The following is a 10,428-nucleotide window of genomic DNA, read 5'->3' as shown; positions in this document are numbered from 1 at the left end:
TCAGAACATTGCTTGCCAAATTGTCTAGCCCATAAAGACCCATGAACAAGTGTCAGAAGTCCAAGAAGCCTCTGAAATTGTATTCATAATTCTTAGTGTGTACTTTTTTTTTGTGGAGAAGGTTTATAGCTCTGGTTAGCTCCTCAAAGTAGTCTATGACTTAAATTATTAGAATTAAGGCACCCTTAATGGTCTCACTTAGTGGATGAGTTATAGTTGAATGAAGGCATTGCAGGAGAATTTAAAAGTATCACTATTCCAACATAAGAATCCAGTGTCTATAAGTATTAACTGTTCAGTGATGTGGTACTGGCTGGTACTGGCTCAGACTGTCTTGCAAAAGTTTATTATTATATATTTAGGAATTTTGGGAACTTGGTATTATATGATTGGTAGCTTGAAATCGGCCACAGTGGGAATATTTACACCACAGACATTGGCAAACACTTTACATTGGAGCTATTTTCCCCCCAGAGAGCCATCTTATCAGCACATCACTAACCACTGATATGCTGGCAATCTGCCACCTTGCTGTATGACACATGGTTTGTTTATAGACTAGATGGCCAATAACAAACACCATTATAATTACAGACCACTTAAATTTGTGGTTAGCTCACTGGAAAAAAAAAAAGTCAATGAACCAGAATTTGACCCAGAGGTATGAGATAAAATAAGCTAAAGCATGCTAATTATGACATGAAAGCCTCATCAGCATTTTATAATTAACCCAGAATGGAAGAATTATCCTTGGATTCTGTCCATTAATATCAGTGCAGAAAATAGTAACAGTTCTACATGTTATCTTCCCTATACATCTGTTTTTAACAATCCTACAAGATTCATTGTAAAAAGATGCAGGATTCCACATTCTCTCTACTTGGCTGGAGATCTCATTTCTTTAATATGTAGAAGTATACTATACAAACATTGTAAGAAAGCTTGAGGTTGTATTAGCTTATGCAAGCCAAGCAAATCGAAACAATCTATCTCTTCCCTTTTTTTTATCCCTTCTAAATCATTAAATTACAGTTGAACTCTACATTAGACATATGCATATGCTGTACTTTGGAAACATTTTCTAGGTAATGTCAATGTTTGGGAGTTTTAACTAATCTATACATAGAAATTGTTTCATATACCTAAATGATGCCATTGCCAGTGAAATATACACAGGGTGAAAAATATATACTTTGCATTTAGTAGGCAGGATGGTTAGATTGAGCTGGCAAACAAAACACTATTTAAAAAGAAAAGTAATTCATTATTTTTAAAAAAAAAAAAAAAACATATGTTAAGAAGCCAACATTAACGCATAGGTAAGAATGATTTGTGACTACTGGGTATTTTGAAAATAGGTCTTAACCAGCCTTTGGTAAGGATTATTCATTTGAATATTATACCAACAGAAGGAATATCTTGTTCTAATTCCATGCTTCCTTTTTTAAATGTTAAAAATTTTGATATTGATCCTAACTTTATTACCAATTCTTTAAGTAGAACTGTGAGTTTTAGAAACTGTTAGTTTTACTTCAATAACACTCATGTACACGATTATCTCATTAAGTTCCCACAGCTTCACTAAGAGGGTGTTGTCATCTCTCTGCTTACAGTTGACAAAATAAGACTTGTCCTCTCTTACACTTGGGAAAAGAGACAAGCACACACAAAGTCTGAGTGAGTCGCACAACAGTATTTATATCTTACTCATCTGTCTGCAGCCTAGCTGGGGTGACTCTACTCCACCCAAGCTGGGGCATTCACAAGGAACACAATGGCCACCCACTGCATGCGCTCCCATGCTAAGCAAGTCACATGGCCAATCTCAGAGTTGGGGGCCTGGAAGTATACTCCACTCACCATGAGACCACGGCCTGACCAAGGATGAGATGTATAATACCACCAGAAGTAGTGAAGTGTTGAGACTGAAGAATGCATCTAGTGAATGGTGCAGCGAGTTTGAACCCACAACTATCTGACTTCAAAGTCTGAGCCTCCCCCATTTTACTACATGGATTCTACATGGGACTCTATTTCACTGCCATCACTAAAACAGCCTTTCAGTTTAATGCCATCCCCAAATATTACCTCTTCACTTATTTCCCACTAAATCATTAACAAAGATTGGAGAGCAAACACAGCAGTCAAGAGCATGGACCCTAGAGCCAGATGTCTCGGTTCAAATCCTGGCTTTAACATCATTAACTGCGTGACCTTGGACAGGTTACCTAATCTCTCCATAGTTCAGTTTTGCCATCTATAAAATAGACATGCTGACAGTATCTATCTATATCACTGTGGTTACATGAAGATTAAATAAGTCAACATATGATTTGTAACATTCCAGGACAGTGCTGGACACCTAGGAAGTGCTATAAGTGTTTGTGAGAAAATGATCCATAGAAATGAAGGCATTTATTGCTTCATGAAGATATATTTTTTGATGTCATTTCACTTTGTTTACAATTTTTAGAGAATGTTACTCTCACTGGCAGCATTCAAATGTAAGATTTAAATGAGCTCTATATCAGGAAATGTGTCAGGTGTTTTTTGTAGTCGTTTCCACCAGATAAACAAACTGCCCAAGATTCTACCACCAACTGCTAGGATTTCATTAATAATGAAGGCACAAATATGCATTAAAGATTGTTTCTTTGTTACATGAAAGATTAATCAATATTATGATAGAGCAGTCAGCAAAACCACAAGGCTCCCAGGCTGCTAAGGATGACCAAGCATATTAATTGTTTTAAAAGGCCTCTGGCATGTCTTCATCTGTGAAATTAAATGTCTTCTTTTTGACTCTCAGAATTAGAAGACTTAGGAGGCTAAGGATCCTAGTAATGTGGTCATTCTAGCATAGACACGAAGCTCAGAGAGGAATGAAAAGAAGATAAGCCTCAGGGGTACTCACCATTACACTATCTCCAACACATGTAGAAATGAATGTTTAGCTGTATTATGTGTCTGAACCTCAATATCAGATTGGGATCATATATGGCTATTTACTAATCACTTAGACAAAGCACACAGTGGGTCATGTGCTTGACATTTTTATCAAGTAAAGCTTGGAACAATCCCCATTGGACAAACGAGATAATTGAGTCTTCAAGAGGTAACTGAGTTGCCATTTATACAAAGAAGTGAGAGGACTAGTGGTCAAGGCAGGAAGTCTGACCTGGAACTGTTCTTAGTTGCTCTACATGCTATATTTTATCCACTTTCCCTTTCCAGTAAATGCTAAATATACACCAAGTGGCAGACATTGATCTAGACCTAAAAACACAATGAATAACAAGTACACCCTTATTCTCAATCTGTTGAATCTATGGGGATTCAAATTTACCCACTAAAAGAAAATTTATATTCATTCTTTCATTATCTATTCTTTTTTTTTTTTAACGTTTTATTTATTTTTGAGACAGGGAGAGACAGAGCATGAACAGGGGAGGGTCAGAGAGAGGGAGACACAGAATCTGAAGCAGGCTCCAGGCTCTGAGCTGTCAGCACAGAGCCCGACGCGGGGCTCGAACTCACAGACCGCGAGATCATGACCTGAGCCGAAGTCGGCCGCTTAACCGACTGAGCCACCCAGGTGCCCCTCATTATCTTCTTAACCCTGGCCCTAACCAAATGGAGACGTGCAGCCTATTTTGAATGCCTATGTAACTTAGAAAATTTGTAGATAACTAGAACATGAAGGAGACTTCAAGATCATCTAGCCCAATGTGCCTTTCAACTATCAACATTTATTGAGACTTTTCCAGCTACTGTGCTAAGAACTTTACATTTATCATCTTATTTAACCTTCCCAAGAACTTCACAAGAAATGGGCACTATTATAATCCCCATTCCATAGAAGAAAAATACATTGAAACAGAGAAGTTAAATAACTTGCCCAAGGTCACACAGCTAATAAATGTTGAAATGAGGTTTAATTCCATTCTAAATTTAGACCTCCAACTCTTAGCTACAAATCTATACCACCAATCTAAAGAAAAAAAAAAAAAAAGACAAGTGACTAGTCCAAGATAAAACAGTGAGTGGCAGGGTTGATATTTGGACTGATTTCTCCTGACTCCAATTTCAGTTCACATATCTCACTACTTTTGAATGAATGAGGAGAATCTATAATCTGGATAATTCAGAAAACAAAGCATAATCTTTAAAAATAGCATAATTCTTACATACATAATATTAGTCTTTGTGTCTCACTAAAGAAGATTTTATCAATAGGTTTATATCTACTTGATTAGCTATAAAATTACCTTGTACTCCCTACATATGGACCAATTTTTGACAGAAAGGCATAGCTTTAAGACATGCCTAGATAACTGTTACATGGTTCATGCTGAGTAGAAAAAAAAAATTAAAATCACACGTTGACATGAATTGAAGAAATATCTAAGAATCTAGTCTTAATCTGCCCCCTGTAATTTTTATCTACTGGATCTTTCATTGCAGTGTAGTGTAAAATAAAACAAAAATTGCATTAGGAACTTGTTAAAAATGGTGAGGAAGACTCTATGTAAGACAACTGTAATAAGGGATAGACTACTGCAATAGGGGAGAGAGACTGAACTCAACTCAAACACAACAGAACCCAGTGGGGATTTATGGCCTATGGTCAGGGTGAGGGAGTGGATGCAAAATTACTAAGAGGGAACTTGGTTAAGTATCAAGGGTGGGGGAGGGGAAGCAGAACTTCTTTAGATAAAGGGTAGAATTAAAGAACTTGATCGGATGTCAATGGGAAGAAGGATGCTCCATAAACTGGCTTAGCAGGATCCACTGCTAAGCCAAGAAGTGGACTTTGGACTCAGAGTCCCAAAGATGGGGACCAAGAAGAGACTTTATCAAAAAGAAGGCTCAAAGGAGCCTGACTAAAGTTTGGTCAAGGAGAGATTCCTTGTCTACAGTGCCTAGGAGTTGAGAATGGCAATAGGAGGAACCTGTGGCAAAAAGAGAGACTTTCCAAGTGTTACATAGTGCTGAGGCCTGGAATATGATTCTTAGAAAAGTTATGACTTTTCTTAACTTCTCCTATCCATCCTCTTTTCAACTATTTTCTTTTCAACTATTTTCCCCAGAAGTCTTCCTGTGACCATCTTTTCTTTTATTATAAATTCCCTCAGGGCTTGCATTAGTCAGGATTCTCTAGAGAAATAGAGCCAGTAAGATGGACACACACACACACACACACACACACACACACTTAACAGAAGAAATTAGCTCATGTTATTATGAAAACTGAGAAGACTAAGAATCTGTGGTAACCAACCTGGAGACCCAAGAGAGCTAGTAGTATAGTTCCAGTCTGAGTCTGAAGGCCTGAGAACCAGTAGGGACAAGCCAATGGCATAATTTCCAGTCCAAGGATGGAAGACCAGTGGTCCAGTGCAATCAAGCAGGCAAACTTCCCTCTTACTCAATGTTTTTGGTCTATTCGGGTCTTCAATTGATTGGATGAGACCAACCCACATCAGAGAGGGCAATCTTCTTTACTCAGTCTGCTCATTCAGATGGATCCAAATGTTAATCTCATCCAAGAAACACCCTCATGGATACACCCAGAATAATGTTTGACCAAATGTTTGGGCACTGCATGACCCAGTCAAGTTGACATGTAAAATTAACCATCACAGGACTCATGAGTACTTTCACACAATCACTTCTGTGGCTCCTGGAAATTATTCTCTAGTAATTTTTTCTGTAGGATAAGTATGATTCATGCGTAGCATGAATAGGGTCCTACCCCTGCCCCCTACCCACCCTTTTATAGTCACCAGAAACACCTTATCTCTAGGTCTTAAATTTCTACCTCAAAAGATCACTTCTCTTTTAAATTACAAATTCTTGTAAGCTATTAACATCTGTATATTTATTAATTTATATATTTTTTTCCTCAAGGGAAAAATCAAGATATTACAGAAAAGCAAATAATTTTTGTATGTTAGCTTTGCTTAGATCTGTGGTCCTCCAAGTCAGAGACATTTTTTATTGTCACAAAGAGAGGAGCTATTCGTGACATCTAGTGAGTAGAGGCCGGGGGTGATTTTCAACATCCTCGAATGTCCAAGACAGCAGACCCAAAATGTCAATAGTGCTGAGACTGAGGAACTCTTATCTAAAGGAAAAAGAGTTGGACCCCCTTAGCACAGAACTTGATCATTTGTTGGGAAAGAATGTCCAAGCTACAAAGGAGAGTAAAGAGTATAATCCAACTGCCTCTTTTTGTTGACAAGAAAACTACAATTCAGGATTTAAATGCCTGAGGTGTTGCAGCTGGTCAACACAGAGGAAGGACTAGAATCATGTCTACTGACACCAGTACAAAACAGATTCTGGTCACCACATCCATAAAATAAAAATCCCATTAACTATTGGATGCTGTTGAGTAATTTTTCAAAAGAGAAACAAGTTAAAATGCGAAATCTGCATCTGTGTTAGGCAGCCTATTAAACGGACCCCTATAATGATCCCTATATTTTGGTACTCATGTCCTAGGTATCCCCCTCCCCTTGAGTGTGGGTTGGACTTTAATGACTTGCTTCTAACAAATAGAATATGAGAGAAATGACTGATGTCACTTCCAAGAGTAGGTTACAAAAAGACTCTGCCTTCTCTACTGAGCAGGCTCTTCCTCCCTCTTTACATAGCATTCTCTGGAGAAGCTAGCTGTCAGTGAGTTTGGAAGCAGATCCTAACCCAGTCAAGCCTTGAAGGGACTGCAGGCCTGTGGACACCCTGATTGCAGCCTCATGAGAAATTCTGAGCCAGGGTTATCAGCTGAGCTGTACCCAGATTCTTGACCCATAGAAACTATGAGGGAAGAAAGATGCATTATTTTAAGGTTATTTATTTATTTTGAGAAAGAGGGTATGACCATAATCAGGGTAAGGGCAGAGAGAGAGAGAGAGAGAGAGAGAGAGAGAGAGAGAATGAGAGAGAATCCCAAGCAGGGTCTGCACTGTCAGCACAGAGCCCGATGCAGGGCTTGAACTTAAAAACCATGACCCAAAACCAAGAGTCAGTTAACTGCTTAACTGAGCCACCCACATGCCCCAAAGATGCATTATTTTAACCCACTAAGTTTTGCAGTAAATTGTTATGTTACTGTTATTATAATAAAAATGTAAAAGTCTTGAAATTGTTTAAGAGGAGAATGATTCAAGTGTTACTGTATCTTTATAACCCAGGAATTTTCAAACCATCTTGGGACTATCTTACTGAATTGAATTGAATTGAATTGAATTGAATTGAACATAATGAAACTACCATTAAAGAATTAACACTAATGTCATTCAGCCTCTGGGCATATGTGTTGCTGATAAAACAATTTTAATTTGTATGTTTTTAATTCCTGGGTATTACAGGGAAAAAAGGGAAATAAAATCTGTGTTTGTTCATAATTCCTATTGTGTTTGTTTATACACTAGAAGAAACTGTCACTTACAAAATAAAAGACATAAAATAACATCTAGTTGGTATTGTTTTCACTTATACATATAATGTATTTGCAGAGGAAATACAGAAGACTCCCTAGAGATACTGAAAAAATACTTTACTACCCCCAAGTGGACACATATGTTATTTTTACAGAAATAAAATACAAAATTGCCATTGTTTTCCAACAACAACAAAAACATGGCATGCAATGATTATACATCAGATTTAGGATTTCAGAACTGGTAAGGACTTTAAAATTTATGAGGGTGGGTGGGGGTAGGGGAGAGGAGAAAATGGGTGATGGACACTGAGGAGGACACTTGGGATGAGCGCTGGGTGTTGTATATAAGTGATGAACCACGGGAATCTACCCCCAAAACTAAGAGCACACTTTGCACACTGTATGTTAGCTAATTTGACAATAAATTATTAAAAATAAAAATAAAGTTTAAAACCCTAGAACTGGTGAGATATTTGAATTCCCTCCACAACCTATCTTAGACTGGTACATTTTAGTTATGTAAGTTTGCTGCCTGCCAAGGCAGCTCATTCTCTTTGCAGATAGCTCTATTTTAGTTGTTCTAGTAAATCTTCATCTCTCTTATAAACAGTCTGCAAACTTGTTGAGCTCTCTCATGTCATCTAATATTCATAATGTTCTTAATAATTTCCAGAAAAGGAGATGTTATAACTTCCCAGAAAGCATATTCAGATAACCCAAAGAACTGAATCTTAGGCTATCTGAGGTCTTACCCTAAAAGCTCCTCCAAATATTGGGACACCTGGGTGGCTCAGTCAGTTGAGCGTTCAACTCTTGATTTTGGCTCAGATCATGATATGAGCCACAGTTCATGAGCTTGAGCCTTGCCTTTGGCTCTATACTGACCATGAGGAGCCTGCCTGGGATTCTCTCTCCTTCTCTCTCTGCCTCTCTCTGATTCATTCTCTTTAAACAAACAAATAAACAAACAAACAAACAAACTTTAAAAAAAAAAGACTCCTCCAAATACTTTTTTTTTTAATGAAAATGACTCAACTGTTCATAACATACAATGAATGCCTATAATCTTTAAGACTTCCAAATTTTCCTAGGTCCAATTTGTTAATCATGCGAGTTAAGTTTGCTCAAATATCAAACTAAAAGTCTAGAACATCTGCCTACCTGTGTCAGAGGTTTCCCAAGAAGATATTTGATTTTGGAGTAAAATTCAAACTTAGTTCCCCAGCCTGGAGTTCTATTCCAACCTTCTCTGCTGAGTTGGGTAGGATTGCATGTCAGCTTAAAGACTCCTTTTGTACCCACTAAATAAAGTAGAAAAGAAATATAATTGATATGCTAATACACACACACACACACACACACACACACACACACACATAATGGATCATATAAAATACTCAATTACAATCACAAAAGGCAAAAGAAAAAAAGAATGGAAGACAAAAACAGGAACAAAGAGCAAGGGCAAGAAACAGAAAACAGTAGGAATATGACACATAGATATTAATCCATTTGTACCAATGATCACATTAAATGTCAATGGTCTACATGCAATTAAAAGACAGAGATTGTCAGAGTGGATCCAAAAACATGACCCAACTGTAGGTTGTCTACAAGAAATCCATGCTAAATGTAAACACACACATAAATTAAAAGTAAATGGGCAGAAACAAATATACCATGATAACACCAATCAGAATAAAGCAAAAATAACTATATTAATTTCAGACATAACAGACTTCAAAGTAAGGAAAGTTATTAGGGATAAAGAAGAGTGAAAGTGGACTTAGCTTTTTTGTAAATATATATTGCAAACTCTAGGAAAACCACTTAAAAATGATAGTTTAAAAGAAGACTTCTTTTGCTTCTCCAGCCAGTGTCAAGACAGTTGATCCTCAAAATATGACCAACGGACTACCTTATTTGGAACTACTTGGGGAGTTTGTTAAAACAAGGCAGATTCTTGAACCTGCTAAATGGAACCTATGAGGTGGAATACAAATACAGGAATATGAATTATTATTAAGTGTCTCCAAGAATTCTTATACCTACTAAAGTCTGAGGACCACTGGCTTAGGCCAACTTTCTCTAAGGGTGTGTCCTAGAAGATTCATGGTGGTCTCACAATGAATTCCATAAAAAAACAAAAAAATATGGAAGTCAGAAAAGTTAGGGAAAATCAGAAAATTATAAAGAAAGGCACACTACAGCATCCTCTCACCATGCCAGGGCACTTCTTTGTCTCCACCAACAGCAAAGAAGAAGGAATTGTATGTGGGAAGGAATTACATATCCAATTGTTCAGAGTTGCGGAATACTGACTGGACCATTGTTAGTATCAGATACAAACACTGCACCTTGAAAGCATAAACAAGATTCTACTCTCTCTTACACTTCCATTTACAAACTGGTGCTTTTGTGCAGGCATGACTCTGATCATTCTCTCGTCTTTCCCAAGCACATAATTTAGGCTAGGACCCGATCTGCAAAGCTGCCATACTGCTCTCCAACAATCCCCTTAGAGTGCCCTTTATCCATGAGTCTAACATGAGATGGTAATACCCCAAGATTTAAGTCAGGGGGAGGGTAGGAAGCACTTTATGTAACTTACATTATAAGTTGTGTGTTTCACTGTCACCATTTGCAGGAGAGCTCTGCAGTGAGGGACTAGACACTTGAGCAGCTGTTAATACTGTGGCATTTTGGTCTCACTCTATTTTTCTGTGTGGATATTACTTGTCCAGAGACCTCATGGAAAGAAGAGGTGTCTTTCAGGCCAGAATTTAGGCATTTTTAGAAATAAAAACCATTGTACCATCTTAATTCTCTAAGACTTTATTCTGAAACCTGCAAGGTACATTTTATCCCCTTTTAGAGACTCACATCCACAGTGAAATATTAAAGGCTCTGTAAAGTCCTACAGTGAGGAAATAAGCTTAATCTTGTTTAATTTGGAGTTTCCATGCCTGTGTGTTCAT

This window comes from Panthera pardus, unplaced genomic scaffold (assembly GCF_024362965.1).
Source record: "Panthera pardus isolate Hobbes unplaced genomic scaffold, ASM2436296v1 HiC_scaffold_2, whole genome shotgun sequence".
Lineage (NCBI taxonomy): Eukaryota > Metazoa > Chordata > Mammalia > Carnivora > Felidae > Panthera > Panthera pardus.
This window is presented reverse-complemented; position numbering follows the sequence as displayed.